Raw genomic sequence first — 20,172 nt, 5'->3', positions numbered from 1 at the left:
GCGGGCGATTAGCGCAGTGGGCGGAGTCGTGACGGAACCCCTCCGTCATGAGCACAGCTCACCCGTGACTCGTGACGGAGTGGTTCCGTCACGAGCACAGCGGCACCACAACTGCCCCCAAACCCCCCCAGCGCCGCGGCGGAATTCCTGCCGTGGCGAAGGGGTTAATAACTGATAGGTCTTTTACGCACGTTTTCCTCCCGCTGTCACACGCCAGGACACTCTAGTCTGAATAGCTCCGTGCTTTATTAAATACACAATTTCATTAGGTCCCTGACAGTGCAAAGGAACACTTGTCCAAATTCTAAGGGCCTTATTTATGAGGCCTTGCTTAACTTTTATGCCGCCGGTGCGTCACTTTTTGTGACGCACTGGCAGCGTAAATAATGTGCCATGTTGCTCCCTATTTACAAAGTGAAGCATCTAGGCAGATGCGTCACTTTGTAAACCCCTGCACCTCATTATACCTGCGCCAGGTATAATGTATGCAGGGTCGGTGTTGCCCCGCAAAAAGCCTCGTAGAAGTGGCACATTGATATCTATAGCAACTCATTGCGCCACTACTAGGAAGCCATTGACTTATCTGTAACTCCTTGCGACATGATGCATCATACAGTAAATATGACGCATCCATCAAGTCGCAGGGAGGGGGCACTAAGAAGTGACGCGTCCCTGTTTTCACACAGTGAAGCATCACTTCTCATAAATAAGGCCGTAAATGTGTTTACATCTAATATTCAGGGATAGTTATGTGTGTTTTCAATATTGTAACACAGCAGCAGCTCACCAATATTACTGCAAAGGATATCTGTGACACCCTCCCATTTCTTATATGTTAGGTCTTGTTTTGATCTAAAAGAAACTTTTTTATGTATATTGTATGAAACATAAACACAACATTTCTCTGCAAAATGGCTGTACTAGACTCCCACACATCAGGCACATAAAAAACAAATGAAAGGAAAACAGTATTTAATGAAAGGAAAACAGTATTTAAAACAATCTGTCTAAGAAATATTCAAGGTCATTAAGGCAAACTTCTGGAGAACGGAGCTGACTCTGTCAGGGGGCCCCCTGAAAGGCTGGGGCCCTGGGCCAGAGCCCACTTTGCCCATGCTTTAAAACGTCTCTGCAACGATCACGAGGTTTGCCCTCCTTAGGAATCACAACATGGTGGCCAGACGCTGGTCATAGGGAGGGAACCAAGCTCACGCGACTGCAAAAACATATCACGGAGAAACGGTGCGACTTTATCCTGGCGCAATTTGTACAATTCAATAGGCAATCCATTGGAGCCCATAGCCTTGCCAGAACAAAGGGAACGAATCGCGGTAGCAATCTCGTCGGCCGACAATGATGCCTCCATGCACTCTCGATCCTCTTCAGACAGGCAGGGCAGCGCAATGTCCCTCAACAAGAAACAAGAGTCATCCTCATCTCTATCGGACACAGGGGAGTAGACCACACGAAAATAGTCAGCAAAACACTCCACAATCTCGCCAGGGTCAGTCACACGCACACCGTCGGAATTCTGAAGCACAGGGACCACACGGTTCACTCTCTCCTTCTTATCAAGCCATGCAATCAATTTACCCGCCTTATCCCCAACATCATACAGTCTACCTTGCTGTTCCCTGTACATTGTCTTGGCGGCATCCGTAACAAGGGATTTATATTCAAACTGTTTCAAGCTAAGGGCGTGGAGCCTATCCTGGGTGACACCTAAGTCTAGATCAGCCTCCAACTCCAGTATTTCGGCCTCCAGCCTCACGACCTCCCCATTCCTAGCTTTCTTGGGCTCAACTATTAAAGATAGGGCCTGTCCACGAATAACAGTTTTGAAGGCTTCCCACAGGGACACTGAGGACAAAACAGACCCCTTGTTCTCCAGGAAGTAGTGGTCGAGCGACTTAATGAGGCTGTTGCGAGTCTTGGGGTTGCGCAGATGCCAAGGGTTAATAGGGGCGATCCGCCCCGCGGCTTGCGTCCCCGTGTCGAAAAGAAGCCACACAGGGGAGTGATCTGAAATGCCCCGGGCCAAGTGTCTAACCTCCCCAACGTGGGTGGACTGGGGCATTTCAGATCACTCCCGATCCATTTCCGCATGAGGAAGTAATCAAGCCTGGAGAGACTCCCATGAGCCCCGGAGTGGAAGGTGTATTGACATTGCGTCGGATGCATTAACCTCCAGCAATTCACCAGACCAAAGGTGTCCAAAAACCCACCAAGCCATGATTGGGAAACGGGAAGGGCCCTGGGGGGGTGGCGATCCAGATCGCCGGATAGCACGGAGTTGAAGTCCCCACCCATGAGGAGAAGACTATCGGGGAGTTCCAGCAACATCCGACCAACATCAGAGAAAGTGGAGGTCTGGAGACCTGGGGGAACATATATCGTGACTAAAGAAAGAGTCTTACCCTCCCACCTACCGGTTAGGGCGGCATAACGCCCTCTGTCGTCAAGGATGACATTATCAATCTCTAGTGGGAGGGAAGACCGGACCAGAATACCAACCCCTCTGGAACCAGTGGTGAACCCGGAGTGTGCAACCAATCGGTATCCCCACCTATTCATAGCATGACACACATTGCCGACCAAATGCGTCTCCTGCAGGAGTACCACATCAGGAGTCAAACGACGCAAATATTGCAGTACAACACCCCGTTTGATATGATCCCCCAATCCATTGACGTTCCAAGATATCAACCTCAACCCACTACCCCCCCATCCCCACAAAAGTAGCATGAGTCTCCCCACAGAGAGCAGGACACCTGAAGCAGAGAAAGAACCAATATTCCGCTTTGAGAAAAGAAAACACAAACACCCCCTCCCACCCCCCAACCGAAACCCGTTACAACTCCCCCCTCCCTGCACCCCTGCAGACTATAAAGCCACCCCAAAATGCAGTGTGCCTGTCGCCCTAACAATCCCATTCTACAAAAAGACCCCGGAGGAGGAGAGAGGCCCGTCTCCAACCGCCACCCGTACGCGAACTACTATAAGGCAAAATATACAAAAGAAGTAGAACCCAACTGAGCAATGTCCGATTGTCAAGGTTAGGGACCGAAAGGTCACTTCTGTGGAGGCTCACCACCCTCGGCACCGCCAGGGTGCCCCGTTCGATCGCCCCGACCAGGCAGGGAATCCAACCAGTCACTCACATTGTCCGGTCGCTCGAAAAAGAAGGTCCGTTCCTCGTATTCCACTCGAAGCCTGGTAGGGAAAAGCATAGCATACTTCAATCCCAGGTCCCGGAGACGTCGCCTAACCCCCTGAAAGCCCATCCTCTGTCTCTGGACAAGTTGAGTGAAGTCCGGGAAAAAATTGACAGAGGAGTTTTCAAATTTCACTGGGCCGTGCACTCTCGAAGCCTGCAAAATCGCATCACGGTCCCTGAAATGAAAAAGTTTTGCGATGATAGGCCTCGGAGGAGCGCCAGGCTTGGGCTTACCGCCCGGGACACGATGTGCACGCTCCACAGCGAAAAACTTGCTCAGTCCAGAAGGGGCAAGATGGGTGAGGATTAGATCTTCGACCAGGAGGTCAACCGAACGAGTCTCGGGATTCTCTGGAACACCTATGACGCGAATGTTGTTGCGTCGTGCCCTGTTCTCAAAATCCTCCAGCCGATGGGACATCAGGTCGTTTGCCGATTTCAGAGCGCCAAGGTCTGTTTGAAGTTCCGACACATCGGCCATGAGGCTGGAAGTCTTCAAATCCAATGACTTCACCTTCTCGTTAGTCTTAGACAGGTCGGCCCTGATTAGAGTGACATCAATGGCGACCCTGTCAATTTTACGAGCCAGAGCCACATACTGCTGGCCGATGGTCTCCTTCATGCCGGTGATGGCGCCCATAATGTCCTGCAGGGACAAGTCAACAGGGGCAGAAGGGTCTTCTCTGGTGTCCTCCGGGGTACTGCTGGAGAGCCCGGGGGATCCTTTGGCTTGAGTATAACGGTCCATAACATTTGTCTGGAACGGTCCCCCACGAAGAGACGTCTTGGTCTTCCGCTTCTCGGGTTCACCCCTGCCCGTCATGTTGGAAGATGCACCCCGGAGGGGCACGCAAGACCTGGTGAAAATGGCCGCCGGCAGGTCGGGCACCAACCGGCCAAGAAGCTGGCTCGTAGGGTCCGGAGAGAGTCATGACTTGACCCAGTAGGCTGTAATGAGGAGGCAGCGATGACACTAAATGGAGGCTGGATTGGTCCCCGGCCGAGCGAAACGGTCCCTCAATCAGACCATGCCAGGATCCGAAAGCGAAACCGAAAGTGGGGGTACGGCCACCGATGAGGTCCCAATGCCGTTGGTGTTCAACTACGTCCCAGCTCCACAGATCACCAAGTCCCCGGCACGGCCTCCAGGTGGGCCTTAAAAGTTCAAAGTGCTGTAATTCTGGTCGCCCAAGTCCGATTTAAATTCTGAAAAGAGTTATGGACTCAGTCGAGGTTCACCTTCGAAAGTCCGTCCAAGAAATCAGGATATCATCAGGATAAATTGCGAGGAGTGGCGAGGGTCCGGGGAGCCCTGTGCTCACGCGACCATCTAGGATGCGCGCTAAGCTACTGCCTTTATTTCTTTTTAAACAAGGGGAGAAAGCAGAGATGAAAAGAACTGCAGAGTAAGATAAAGCAGTAGGAAATATAGACGTGTAAGAAAGAGGCATAAGGTTAAATTAAAACTAGGTAGTATTGGAATCTGGTACCCTAGAATTCGTCAGCGCTAGCAATGTCCTCCTAAGAAAAAAATAGGGTCCCTCAAATTATTGTATGTATTTATTTGTTTATTTATTCACATGGCAATCACTTATTAAACACTGACCTAAGATACATTTTTGTTTTAAGTCTATCATCCTTCTTGCCCGTTGCTTTCTCTAGTAAAGCAGCATTCCTTGCATTTGCTTTGAAATTTATTTACCAAGTATAGCCGTTTGGTCAGGAGGTAGCAAGCAGTACACTCTGTACCTAGCAGCCTGTTAATGACATCTCTCTAAACTGCGCGCTGCAACTGAAACCGGATCCCTAGCAACGCGCTATCCTGGAGGTAGAAGAAAGAGGTGGGAAGCCTTGTTTCCCAAGGCTCGAGATGCTTCTAAGATAATTCCTTGACACGGATGTGTAAATATTGTGGGGCATATTATCAATGGCCAGCGATAATTATCGCTGGCCGTGCTTAGCGATAATAATATTATCGCAGGCTATCTCTCGAATTTATCGCCCTGGTAGCGCGTTATTAACAACGCGTTTCTCCAGGGCGATAAAAATTCCAGAGATAGCGAGGTTATCGCCCTTTTGCAGGGAACATCGCTGGTTTTCCAGCGATGTTCCCTGAAAAACGGCGATAACCTTGCTGATACAACCCACAGGGTCGTATCAGCATAATCCTCCCCTATGTTAGGGATGGCCAAGTCAGGATTTTAGCAGGCGTTAGATTTTGGTGAAAACCGCCGTTTTCGCCCAAATCTAACCTCTGCTAAAATCATGTGGGCTGCCTTGTAAATATCGCGATGTAAACATCAGCAATATTTGCAAGGTAGTCCATCCGGGGTACGCCCAGTAACGCCCACTTTGCATCTCATTGGAGATGCAAAGGGAGGTGTTGGGAAAAAGTGTGCTAACATTCGATTATGCATGTTAGCACCCTCTTGTAAATAGGGCTCTGGTTTTATCTCCGCTTTTTTGACTTTGTAAGCCAAAAAAACAGAGATAAAGCCCTTGTAAATATGCCTCTGTGTTCTTTGCACACATTACGAGACTCCCACTTTGCATGGAGACCCGCCAGAACAGCCTTACACCAGTTCCTATCATTACTGAAATGCTGGAAGCAGCTCGTGCATAATTACGGAAACTTCGGTGTCTTTTAAACTTCAAAGTTAGTAGGAGACAAAATCGGGCCTGCACCCACACCTATGTTACACTGACGGCCCCTGAAACAATAGGGTGCGCTGGGTGCTGTATCCTTAGTTGATCTGGAAATAAGAGTCTACAGAGTTTTCCAACCACAGTGGGGCACTGCAGCAAGTGGAATGCACCCACTGCAGACCAGTATATGTAGTCCAACTCCACGTTTTTGTTGTGTTCACATGGCTCGTCTTTTTCTGGCTCTACACCTCTCCTCCCTTGCAGTTTTTGCAAATCTGAACGTCTTCTTTTTGTGTTCCTGTCCGTGATTAAACGTGCGCCCGCTTACTCTTGACCTGTGCGTTTCCGCATTACGCTGCCACCCTCAGAGAGGAATTCCACCATCTGAGGCCTGCCTGCTGATGCTGCAGGAAAGGGCGTTCGGCCCCGACAGGCTCCCTTTGAATTATGAAGTCTGTGGGCTTGGAAACTTTTCTTCTCTCAGAACGTTTTGATGCTGCGGCCAAGAAAACACTTGTGAAAGAAAGACCACTTGAAGGATTTGATGTTCTGCGCATTTCCAAGTCTGGTGCCGGATACCGTGCGGAGCCTGCACCGCACTTTAATAAAGAGAGGTGCAGGGTTGGACTGGGACAGACGATAGGCCCAGAAGGGCACCGAAATGAAAGTGGCCCCATTACACCGAATCAGATAGCTAAACAAGCTTTGAGAATTAATCACGTGGAACTTCCTGAGAGAGTCCCATGATCGATTGGAAGGGAGGGGGGAGGGACAGCAGAGAGAGTGGGGTGGAGGAGCTGGGAAAAGACATGAGAGGGAAAACAAAACAAGCCTTGATCTCTTGTCTTTATAGGGCCATGTGTTTAAACACATGGCCCCATAAAGATAAGAAATGCCTTATGACAGAAGGAAAGCAGGCTAGCCAGTCCAAGTGGGACGGCACAAAAAGGTAAAGGGAGGCAACAGACATAGTTCATTTCCAATGGCTGGCCACCGTTTAGCATAAACGGTGACACCAGCCAATGGAAATGAGGGGCACGGCTTAAAGCCCTCTTCTGAAAATCCTCTCCTACAAAATCTCTCGCGAGGCGGAGCAGGGCTCTGCCCTGCAACGCCATGTGAGACCAAAAAAGGTCCCCAGCTCATTCAACACCTGGTGACCCCATATATACGCCGAGAAGAAAATTGCTATCAAAGGGTTGCAATATTCTACTGGTCCCAAAGGTCAAGAGAATAAGATGCGGAGAAAGTTCCTTCTCATATCTGGTACCTAAGCTCAGGAATGCGCTCCCAACACACATCAGAATGGACAAATCGGAAATCAGCTTCAGAAAACAGCTGAAGATTCACATATTCTAATTTCTAGGCATGCAAGTAGTACCGCCAGCGGAGGTTTATTACCAGAGCTGGTAGGCCCGCTGCGTAACAGTGCGCTATATAAATCCCGAAGAATAGAATGGAATTTTCTTGTGCAACATTTTTGGGGAGATCGTGGTGAAGGTGACTCGCCAGTCACTGCAGGTCGAATGCGGTTGCTGAAATCCACAGGATTTAATTTGTAGGGATTCAGTTTTCCCAGCCCTGAGTACTGATTATGTAAACAGATGCACCATCTTGTGACTCTCAGTGTCCTGTCTCAGAGCCCTGTATAAACTATTTATAGCTACACGTTGAATGAAATCCAAACCTACACAATACCATACATAGTCATACATATACGCGCCCACCACATTGTTATACAGCTAATAACACCATACCAAAAACACTCAATAAACAGATACAAGCCACCCCAGGAAACACACATTCATCATAAAATACACACACGTGGACATACAACTCAAAAGCAAAACACAATCAGCCACAAGTACAAATGCACCTTGCGCCCCACACGTATTTGAGGAGAGTTCACAGATATATTTTGCTGGAAAAGGTAGCGCCATTCCTTTGTGTGGCACAACCCAATCCCGTGCTCTGGGGATTTTCTGGAAATAGGCCACTTTTCACACTACTCAAGAAAATATTCCCAAGACATTTGTATTTGGATTTTCCTCAATTTGGTGTGTGGGTGATGTGTTATTAAAAGCTCACTGCAAATAGCCGTGGGCTGTTCTAAAATACAAGTATAGGTCTCACCTAGGCAGCGCATGTGCTGTCCCTTTGTTAACAATTCGCTAGGCTACAGCACGCCTATCACAACCCTCTCATTTAAACATAATTGCCAGCTTCTGGCAGATAAGTCGCAACGGAGCACACTACAGAAGGTAAGACAAATAAATACTTATTTCCTAGCTAAGTTGTACAAAGTGAAACCAGAAAACTTGCATAAATCATAGCTTCCCCAATTAAAAGGTGCGCTCTTGCCCAAATATTTTATTTCACAAAAGCTTTTTACTTCATTATCACCCATGAAAGGACTTTCAAATATGACTTCAGAATACAGTGCAGACTGGATCATGGCACTTTTTTATGTGAGTTTCAATCATGTTGAACAGCGGTTGTGCTGCTATTCAACATGGCTGAAAGACATTGACAACGCCAATAGCTCTTGGATTGCCGAGACCTAGTGGCTTTGCCAATGCTTGCTTTTAAATATAGCCTGTTTTCCTAAAAGGAAAATGGGGCGCGTTTAAAAAACATTGAAAATGTAAACAAACGTTTTTTAGGAGTACACAGTGGTCCCATGGAAAAAAACGTGTTTGTCAATGGCTTACCATTGAATTTTGAATTGGTGGTAAAATATTATTTTGACACCGGATTTCAGTCCCAAAACATGAATACATCTGTAAAGTAATCGGTATTTGGAACAGACGCCCTCAACAAGCTCCTTTCCAATTGCGATTACTTAATGGTTACTAAACCTATTTAATGATTCAGTACACCTTTTCCGAATCGTTAACTGGGTTTAGTAACCAACAAAGAGAGTTTTAGCTGTGGCAACACAACAGATAACGCCCTTAGGGCTATAAGGGCTTCAGCCAACCCCCTCCTCCACCATTGTGTGTCTCAGCCCGGGCTGCTGCAGCTTGACATGCTGTGGGCTTGGCTGGGCAGTGTCTGGAGTCTTATCTCCAGCACGCCCGAGTTTTTCACAGGTCTTTACAGACCATTTGCATATTTACGTACCTTTGTAAACTGGTTCCAGAGGCTTCGTTTTTTTCTGGTTCTAATACTCTCTGGCCCGCCTCTCTGCCTATGCCTTACATTTGGATTGCACTTTCACTGCCATAGTGGGAGAATGCATTTCAAGAAAAGAAATATAAAATAGGGTTGCCAAAAGAAAAATACCAGCCATTTGTTGTTTAAAGACCCTGCAAGGGCCTCGTCTTGACACTAAATGGGGTTAAAAATAAAATCATATGTATTCATTTGTAATGTCACTTTCTGTCTGTGTTCCCTTTAATTATCAGCCATGGATCATTTAGGCAGCCCTAGAACACAATAAAAAATGCTTTCTATTTATATTTGCTGTTTCAAGTATGCACAGATAAGTGCTGAAAATAGGCTTTAGATGACTGCTTATTTTTGTAATGTCTGGGACATCAAAATAATGAGCTGGCAACCCTAATCACAAGACTTGAAGTTTGTTGCAGGATGAGCGCAATATTTATTTCCTCCACCCTCGATCCCTGATTAATGCCATAATAGCAATAGTTTAACTTAAATCAGAAACGCTACGCCGCCGTCAATAACATACTGAGTTACTTCAAGTGTCTTGAAATGCACCCTGCATTCAGACAACTCACTGCTCATTCTCGCCCTTCACTTTCACGCTCATCCTGCACTCACAGCGATTGTAATGCACTCACACTGACCACCATGCACTCACACCATTCACCTTGCACTCACAATAACTACATAGCACTTATGCCACTCGCCATGAACTCACACCGTTCTCCCTCCACTTACCCTGTGGTTACATGAGCACTGCTCACTCTGCACTCACAGTGATCCCTCTGCACTCACAATGCACTTACGCTGTTCACCCTGTACCTCACCATGCACTCACACGAGCACACTACTCACCCTGCACTCAAGGGAAACTTCACTCACCTGTACCCCTCACTGCTCACTCTCCGATCTCACTCAAACAAGCCTATCACTAACCATACATTCATTCGTCCCACTCTGCACTTACATCCGCCCCAAAACTCATATGGTCACCTCACTCACCCTGCAGTCACTCCTCTCACCCTACTCTCACACTGTTGCACTCCTGTCACCCACAGAGCGCAGCGGGGTGTTAATGTGCCTGCTACAAAGAACGTGTACCATGCAGATCACAGAACTGAGTGTGAGTAAACTATGAGTAGCCCTATAAAACAAGCATTGGCATAGCCAATAGGTCTCGCTTTTTGGACCTTATAAGTATTTAGTTATGCAACTGTTGCATAGTTAAACACTTATGAGGTCCCAAAAGCGAGACCTATTGGCTATGCCAATGCTTGTTACCATTACCAGGGTAATCAGATAGCTCCATGTCAGAGAACACCATGTTTGCATTCCTGGGCATTTTACAGGTCATTGTATTCTGGGAGTTGTAGTCTGGGTTCATTTCAATTGGACCAACACAGCTGATGACAATATATTGTAAGGCAAAGTCCAGCAATGGAAAAGTGGTGTCACACTAGCGTTATACCACCTGGTCACAAGTCACCGTAACCGTAAAGCATAAGGTAACTCGATCTAAAAGCATGCACATGCTGTTGATTTCAAATCCAGGACTGGCAAGAGGTGTCTCACATGATATGGATCCAATTAGAAGCAGCGTGAGAAGACACTCCGGGGGTGGTGGCAGGAATAATGACCATATGTCAAGCATACCTAAGGTTTACCGGATGGCTGCAGTTTACCGACTAGTCCATGTTCTAGTTTTTTTTCTGTTTTGCGGTTTTACATAGCGTGCACTCGCCCTGAAGGTATTGAAGCGCTTTTATTTGAGCGCCAGTTACGTTACACACGGACACATTAATTTTGGGAGGCACGGGGAGATTAATCGATTTGTCCAGAATACCAGGATTTTGAGCCGACGTCGGGGCTCGAACCTGGTTCCCCAGCTCCGATGTCAGCAGCTCTGGCCGTTAGGCCATATCCTCTCCAATTGGGGTCTTGGGCTTAAATTGTATAACCAAATGCATTCTGGTGAATACAATTCGATAAATAGATCACCCCTTTAGAAGAAAATTCTGGGGCAGGATCAATGACCCCATGGCATCATGCAGTCTACATGAACTGCGGGGCACAGAGGTTACATTCCCAGTTAGATAGCTGAATGGGTGTCGGAGATCTTGGGCTGATGTGCCAGTTGCAGATTCCCGTGCTAACCCACCTGCTCTGTATATGTATGATCCGCAGTTAGGATGCTCGGGCGGTTAGCGCGGTTGCTGCGGAGTTCGTCTTCAGGAATTCATCTGCTTGCCTTGGGTAAGTGTAAAGACCAAAGTCTAGGTGAGTCAATGAAGCTGCAGCTTCCAGCCCAGCGCGACCCCCTCCCCTGCTTGTCCCAGATGTGGATTGGGGGGGTTGCACTACGGCAGCCCCCCGGCGGCTTCCATATCGGCACAGCAGGGTGGACATGAGGTGGGCTGTTTTTCCATTCAGCGCTCCTGCGCCGAATGGGATGATGGGTGATGAGGGCTCCCCTCTGTAATTGATGCTCTGTAGTGAGTAATGACATCCCTTTGCGAGGTGGGTGAGGGGGTAAATGATAGCCAGGCTGGTGCTGGGGGGGGGTTAAAGGTCACAGGGCCTGGGATTCTTCGTAGGGGGGTTCTTTCTCTTGACTGCACATTCACAGAGGGGTTAGAGAAAAGGGGGCACAGAGATAATCTTGTGCACCTCCGAGGGATAAGTGTGTGTGGGTGAGGGGTGATGCGACTTGGAAGGAATCAGAGTTTTTTAGCAGAGTGTGGGAGCGATCTCAGACGTGGTCAATCACTCTGGCAGGTCAAATCAGACGAACAGGCAGGCACGTTGAAAGCGAAAAGCTCCATGGACCACATTATATTTATTTATTGCAAATTTATATTGCGCGAACTCTGTATTGGAGCGCTTTACATGAGCACCCCCGTGTAATGCCAGCTGCTGCAACAGGGGGAGGGACGGAGTCTGAGGAGAGAGAGCAGAGGAGGAAAGAGCAACAGAGAACCAGTCTGCCAAGTAGGTGCAAACGTTACATTGTAAGGATGAAAGGGTTGGTTAGGTGTGGCCCAAAGAAGAATTAGAGGGTATGTTTCACTTGTGCGGCTGCTAAAGTGAAAGTAATCATTTCGCGGGCGCTTTGATGTTCGCAGTGGCCGCGCGGCTCACTGAGAACATCAAAGCACCCGCGAAATGTACACGCAGGCTGCCAAATGGTGCGCGCGCCCGGCGCACATGCACTGTAGTTGGGGGCCTGAAAAGCACTCGTTTGCACTTCCAAATCCCCGTTTTCAATAGCTCTCGCCAGAGCAGCGCTAAAGCGCTGGCTCAGGCGAGACCTAAAAAATTAAATGTTTGTCAGAAAGGGGCTATAGAGAGATGCATTGTTGGCAAGTGGTAGTGAGGGAATTCATTGAGAAGGAGGAAATGGGTTAGGGGCGCTTAAAAAGACAGTTGCACCGTGGGCGACCAGTGTAATCGCAAGCTCTGGCTGGGAGTCTTAGCACCCCCTCCCACCCACCCCCCCCCCAGAAGTTTGGGTTTAGTTGCTCCCCTGCCCCAGATATACCAAAATCAGAAGCTTCGGAACTGTTAAATCATGTTGTGCATCAGCAGGCGCTTAGACCGTATGAGCTAGACTCGCAAATGGCTGACAAACATCTAAGCGCTGTAATCGGCAGCAATACGTTTCTTGTAAACTCCCAGGGTATCGCCATAAAAGGACTCATGGGTATAAAATCCGTGTAGCGGTTAGAACGCTTCTCGTTTGCTACCGGTCCTTTGTTTCCGGGTAATGTTGTCTCAAATTTCTACTTCCAGGAATATGGCTGCATTTTCATTTTAGCAACATGGAGAACATGCCCCTTCCAGCTCTGCTTAGCGGAAGCCTCTCTGAAAGTCTTGCACATTTTTTCCATTCCTGCTTCTTTTTAATCCTCTTAAAAGCCAACGTTGTGTGAACTTAAAACTTCTTAAAATGCCACCGTGCGTTTTACAGACGGGCTGCAGCACGCGCGCGCGCAGCTCCCGAGGGTGCGTTCCACGCTGTAATGATGCACTTGAAACTGATCCAGCCCGCCTCTGCCTGCAGTGCCGCGCGCCCCCAGACACATCACTTCTGGTGGGGTTGTATCGCTTCTGGTGGGCTCTAGTACGGAAACACCGCCGCCCCGCAGACTTTACACACCTCTGTCTTTCGGCTGCTGCAGGTGAGCTCCCTTTGACTGTTCGATCTCTGCTTTACCGAGCTGTCCTAACGGGGAGAGAGCGCGTGGCTGGACGCATCACCCCCCGGGGAAGGAAAAACAATGGTAGCTGCGAGGAAGTAAGGCTCGGTCTGTTGCAGTAGCGTGCTTGCAGCAGCAGCTCTGCCTTTGTATGTTGCAGGGTATGAACGAAGCTGAGGAAACGTTTCAGTACGTTTTTTTTGTCATTGTCTTCTTGTGACGAGTGTCTGCAATAGAGGTGTAACTTAAGTTGCAGCAACCTGTGTAGACGAGTAGCTGCTGTTTGGAGAAATTTGAATCAAGAACTACTTGTTCAGCCCCCAGTCAACCTTCATTTAACCCTATTACTTGCTTACTTCCTATAACAACCCCTTATTCTGAACGCATTTTCGACTCTAGGTAATCTCTCGGTTTGAGCTGTCAGCGGTGTTTACTTTCTTCATGCTCATTTGCTGCCCCATTTTTTAAATGATTACGCCTCTGGAGCCGCTTATTAGGTTTCCAATCGAGCGGAAGGTTGTGTTAAAACATGGAAATTCAAACGACAAGCAAAATTAAGCGAGACACTTAAATGCATAAAATGAATGCACGGAAAAACAACCTCATGCTTCAAACGTAATTCTTCTGTCGCTTCCTTTATTTGATTTATGACCTCCGCTTTAGTTTCTACAATTCCAGTGGCGAATACTGCACATGACAGTGACTCTACCCTTCTGCATGTACTTTATAGATTTTAGCTAAATAGGTGCTATTACCACTATGGGGCGATTATAAAAGTACCGTTACACTGTAAGGTTTTAGTCAGAATTTCATTTGTAGGTATCGCCTGGGCATTTTATTTATTAACAGTAGGCTTAGAGGCCGCCTATTGCTTACCATTGGTTGGTTTCATTGTCACTCTCTTGTTTCTTATTGGTCAGTTGCCATAGGTTTCCCTCCACTTCATGTGTTTGTCCCTCCCGTGGAGCATGGACGCATTACTTGTGTCCTTCCACTGGGCACTTTTGAAGCATTACCTTTTAATTTTTTTCTTTTGCATTTCTTTTCCAGATGTCTCTCTGTGTGCTGCTCTTCTCTCTGCCGCACTTGTGTTGCTCTCTCACCGGGGTACTTGTCTCCAGACTCCTCATTATTGTGCTCGCCAATATGTGCTTCTCGCAACAGCTCCCGGTTCCTCTCTCTCGTCCATGTTGCTTTCTGCTTCCCATCGTCCTCTATTTTTTTCACCCACTGTGCCTTCTGTGTTGCTTCTGCCCCGCCCTCGGTATCAATTCACCACTATATTGCTTAATTCTCTACCTGCGCCCTTTGTGTTGCTTCTCCACAGATAAAGCCTCTGTGTTGCTTCTGCCACCTGCACGTAAAAAAAAAATGCCTTTGTGTAACTTTTTAAAATTTATTTACCGTTCCAAATCGGATCTGTAAAAAAAAAGAAGTGCATGAGCCATTTTGTAGACGTGCGCGTGCATGTTGCCTAAACCTGCACAATGAGACAGACAGATACGTCGCAGTGCCTCTTTTTTTTTTTTTTGCTTAATCTTTAGCCAGTCGGCCAGCATCGATACAAACCCATGGGGTAGCCAATAGGTCCCAAAGGTGAGACCTGCTTGCTTATCCATAGTTTGTGAATGACTTTCATACCTACCTGTACTTCCTTTTACCATATTTATTTTTGCTCATGGTAAAGGAGCGCAAGGTTTTCTTCCTATAACACCGTGTTACTGGTTACCTCACATTTATATTATTTTTTTAACACTCTAAATTAGGTTTTCTGGGTCTTATTTGCTCAATTTCTCATCAGTTATTCATTACTCCATATTCCAGCCTTCTAAAAAGTCATTAATCATTGCCTGCATCAGTTTCTTTGCATACAATTAGGCTCTGTCCGAAATGTGGGGTGCGGAGGGTATCAAGAAAAATGTAAGTTTGCGGCAAGGATGAGGGCAGCGCTTGACTAAAGAATCACCTTTCTTATTTCACAGTATATACTGTGTTGGTATTTACATAGCGCTTTCCATATTCTTTGCCATTATTATGGGCTTGTGGCCCTGACAACTCTCTGGGTTACTGTGCATGACATTTCAAGGTTCCCATCATAGACTGGAGTCTCACAAATTCCTTCAATGGTATGTTAATAGTCTTATGGTCCATAGTTAGGAGTATATAGTGTGACTTGCATAGTGTGTGGGTCGGTCAGTGGTTGATATATAGAGGATACTCTACAGTTGTGTTAGGAAGTTTAGAAGTGGTGAAATTGTTGAACTCTGGGTGCGCATGCGCTCCTCAATAGGTTAAGAATGTGACTTACACAGGTAACGCGAAATTCTCAAAATTGTGTGAGTTGCACCTGTGTTGTTTATATTGCGCCCAGGCCTAGTACTGTTGGGAGCAATGTGAAAGCCAACTAAAAGACATATCTGTGCTGTATTGCACGTATGTGAAGTGCTGTCTAATGTGTTCTTTTGGGTTTTGGTTTGTCCTCTATGAAGAATTCAAACAATGGAAACTTTTCTCTTGTGTGAATTCAGGGGTACATGACTTTTGGGTCAGTATTAGGTTTTGTTTTCCAGAGACCCATCCGAGCTTCACATTGCTAGCTGCTTGACATGATAGAACAGTCAGTCATGGCATATCTAAACTGTTTGGGGCATACATTTATAGTGCTTTTCCGTCTAATTCATCATGTTTATTATTTCTGTGACATTTCTTTTATTAGTACCGTTGGGACACTTGACAGCCAACTATATATCTTGTTTGATCTGTCTTGAGGATGTTCAGTCAGAATTAATCTATTTTATCTTGATGTGTAATATCTTTTTGTCAAGCACTGTTTAGGGGTAAGTAAAATTAGGGTAATTACACAAAATGTAAGCGAATTGGAAATCCACAACTTTGTATTACATTTTTTACTCAAAGGCACAGTTTGTGCTAATAAATACTGCAAAACAATAAAAGCACCTCAAACATAATTTTTCTTGTATGTTGGTGCGTCATGCAAAGGCACACAAGTGTGTATGCATGCCTCAATAGGTTAAAAATGTAACTGACACACATAACGTGAAATTCTCACAATTCTGTGAGTTGCACCTGCATAGTTTAAATTGCGCCCATGCCTAGTAATTTTGGAGGCAATGTGATAGCTAACTAAAAAGCTTTTCTGTGCTGTATTGCACGTGTGTGAAGTGGTGTCTAATGTGCTCTGTTGGGTTTTGGTCTGTCCTGTGTGAGAATTCAAACAATGGAAACTCTCCTCATGTGGGTCAATTCAGTGGTATATATTAGAGCTATTTTAAAACTGTAATTGAATGAAAAATCTAATTATGCCTTATTGGCATGTATACCACATAATACATTATCTGCTAGAACCAAGAATCAATTTACCTAGACAAGTCAGCTTAGTTTGTTACCAGTTTTAGTTGCAGCAAGCAAGTTAACAGTCTTTTCAAATGATGAAAGAACATATGGAAGGGTTTCTGGCCTTACATCAAACTCAAGGTTGTAGCAGGAGATAATACACGCCATTGAGATTGAGTAGCGAAATTAGCAGAAAAAGGACTGGAAGTTGTTTGTGGTTTTGGATGAGAGATACACACTGAGCCAGGTCTGTATTGCACAAGTAATGCAACACCACACAGCACGACTAATCACGTCACTTCTGAGATGGATACAATATGACAGAGGACTTCAGGTTAGAGTTCAGTACCCCTGAAGTGGCCTCAGAATTCCACACCCGAGAAGTGACCCCTCAGACAAAGCAGCAACAGCAAGTCACATTTCTCATGTACCTTTCCACCATCTTTGATGCCCCCTTGTTCTCGGCTCTAGCAAAGTCTTGTTTTAGACCAGGACAAGGAGCCGAGATGGCTTATTTAGGAATGTTGAATGACCTACTTCATACACTGAATGAGGAAAGTGCTGCCATGTTGTTTCTTCTCAACCTGTTCCCAGAATTTGATACGGTGATCACCTCAAATGCCCCAAACAGTGGCTCTCACTTAGCAGCGATTCAGGAGCAAACAGTGCTATTGCTGTCGTAGAGATATATTAGACATAATTTTATATCAAATAGTGGAGCATACATGGACCGATACACTACTCTACACAAACATTACCATTACTCTGGCTTAACGTCTTCAAAAAGTAAAACTGTAGCTCGCACAGTGTCCTCTGCATCTCAAGAGGGCAATGCAAAAGCCATTCTGCATGCAAACTAGAAATGTAGCCCGTTTGAGAACATCAGAATTTCTTCCATGCTTGGAAAATTCTTTCTCCCAACTTAAAAAAAATAGAAAATGTGGGGTCTACATTGGTGTGGCTGTATAACTTTGTAACACGCTCAATAGATCTTTCCCACTTACCCTGCATCCTATTACAGCCGCTTCCATAATTTGAAGTATTTTGTTCACCAGCGGTTCTTCATAAGCCTGATGAAAAAAATTCAGGCCACCATCACGGGTTTTTTATAAGGAGCCAGTTCTCCAATTGATGCAAAATTGTCTTTCTTCCCTAGGGGCTGTTACAGTGCTTATTTTGTTTCCTAGTTAATTGCTGTTGGCAAGCCTCATTTAGCAGATCATATTTGCTCTTTGGTCGGGGTTGGTGTTTGTGAATGCAATTGTTTAATGTAATATTCATTAATGCCATCTTGATATTAATCATTTCAGAGTCTGCCCTTCTCTCTCCTTAGCAACCAGGCAAGTCATTTACCAGATGTTAATGTTGGCTTTTCTTATGTTTAAAAATAATGACCAAGTGAAGTTTATGAGCCACTTGTCACAAAAGTGTAGTTTTATCTACTTTCGGGGCTTGCAGAGGACTAAAATAGGTCAGTATTTATTATTTTTCATAAAAAAAAACATTTAAAGTGAAATCATCGGGTTATTAAACTGTAATATGTTACACAAATTCACTTAAAAACACACTTAAAGTGCAGCTATAATTGCAAATTAAAACAATAAAAGGCACTGAAATGTGTAATTTGCGGTTAGTACCGCAGTCCATAACTCGCACAAGGAAAACCGTAACTTGCACACCAAATCCAGTGCTCAAGACATCACCCTCAATGTGACAGATAGACATACACATGTAAGTAATCTTAAAAATAAGATAACATACCACATTACCCGAAACACTACGAAAGAAACAACTATAAATGCAGTATTGTGTTTTGAGTATGTGTTGTTATTCAATGATATGGCTCTCTTAGATAGTATTTACTGGGATAAATATTGTGAGGTCCTGCAGCAATGCTCTCCATCAGCCCGGATATAAAGTTGCCTCCCATCGACTCCCTGGGTGTCGTCACTATTTAGCTGTTTGCTACAGCTGTTGTAATAAAGATAAAAAATGCATAGAGAGAGGTGTTTTGGATCAAAACCCTTCAGACATTGTTTGCTGTGGGTGTTATTCACATTTTGGCTCCGCCCATGGGACAGCATACACGGTGAGGCAATAGGTTAGCCCCATAGCTTTGTTGTATTGTCATTCATATTTTGGGTCTACCACAGGGCACCCGATTGGTGTTTGATGTGTCAGACTTCATGAGTGTTGGCATTTTGCTGCTTCACATTTTTGTGATTGAAAAAAAATATATCGTTATTTTAAATTGTGCCCCAAGATTATTGTCATGTTGGTCAAAATGGTTTTGCGCTGATTTTCCGTTATTTCAAAAGAAGAAAAAAGAAAAATATATATATGAAGAATCACAATCCCATAAATTCACACGTGCAGGAACACAGGTACAGACCACAGCGTGCTGGTGTTGAATTCAGTGCAATTTTATTTTCGGATAGTTTGGAATGACGCGTTTCGGTCGCGTTACCACAACCTTGATCACATGACACGCCCGGAACCATTCTTTCTACATATAGTGTGCTTAAAAGACCCTCCTCCTTGCTCAACCAATAGCTGTAAACCAGCAATAACACGTAGAAGAAACACGCTATCTTAGTGTGTTACACAAAAGTAATCCATGAATTGTTGATCTTCACGTGTAAAAAAAAATATAAAAAACCATAGTGGTTAAATGAGCAATGCCTAGTCATAATTGAGTGACCATAGTTTACCGGTTAAGAACTTCAGTTGAGATCAGGAGGCATATACAAACAATGTGATAAAGTAAAGTGAGCTAGTGCAAACCAAATGATAAATATTCATAAGCTGTGGCCTCTATTTAAATCATAGTCTGGCCAAGGGTAAAAAAGATGTGTCTGTAATTTTTTTTTTTTTTAAAGGGAAAAAAGAGAGAGAGACACAGTAACGGATGGTTCATAACTATGGCAGTTTGTGCAGCCCTGCCATAAAGAGTGCTATAATGTTACCAACCATAATCTGATCTATCTAAAACCAATGGCGCTGCTAGATCAGTTGTACTGTGATGGATAACCTCATGTGGTATAAGGAATAAATGTCGTTAGGATATACCTAAGGCCCATTATGCAATAAATCAAAACCAGTGATATATATATATGCATGCATTACTGATTGATGCCTCAATGAAATGGTATCTAACGTCCCAAAATTGGAGTCTGATAAAAAGGAACACTGGACTTCCCTGAAAAATAAGGCTCTCCATTATCTGTCGAACAAAACGGTCCTGGGTCATTATCTTGATAATCATTTTATGATGATCAGAAGGGTTCCATGGGTGGGTAAGACTGTTAAACACCTAGAGGGAGACTGTATAGTTATAAGTTTTAGATCTCCTAGGCTGGTGAATGATATACTGAGACAGGCAGGGTCAATGCGAATCCATAAAGAGTTTGTGAATGTTCTCCCTTTAGGTTTTTTCTACCCCCCATTTTATACCAGATCGATGTTTAATGACCAACCCAATAGACTTGGCCCTAATAATTTTGCTGTCCCAGTCTCGAATAGATTTGATGTCTTTTCCAATTTGGAAGAAAATGAGTGACTAGGGACAAGAGAAGAAATTACTACCCCTGA

General features: G+C 45.3%; 1 protein-coding gene across 3 annotated transcripts in view; it reads left to right on the top strand.

Annotated features, from left to right (window-relative positions):
* Positions 1-20,172, top strand: part of LOC146862015 (broad substrate specificity ATP-binding cassette transporter ABCG2-like) — a 667,466-nt gene that overhangs the window by 105,377 nt on the left and 541,917 nt on the right. The window contains exon 1 of one of the 3 annotated variants that reach the window (XM_085641174.1): positions 12,833-13,209. The exons of the other annotated variants lie outside the window; for them this stretch is intronic. The gene's annotated coding sequence lies outside the window, so the exon portion shown is untranslated. Of the gene's footprint in view, positions 1-12,832; positions 13,210-20,172 lie in introns of those variants that run through there. 3 annotated transcript variants of the gene reach the window in all.

Source organism: Triturus cristatus, chromosome 2_2 (genome assembly GCF_964204655.1).
Source record: "Triturus cristatus chromosome 2_2, aTriCri1.1, whole genome shotgun sequence".
In the NCBI taxonomy this organism is placed as follows: Eukaryota; Metazoa; Chordata; class Amphibia; order Caudata; family Salamandridae; genus Triturus; species Triturus cristatus.
The sequence above is the reverse complement of the archived record's forward strand: the minus strand, read 5'-3'. Positions and strand labels throughout refer to the sequence as shown.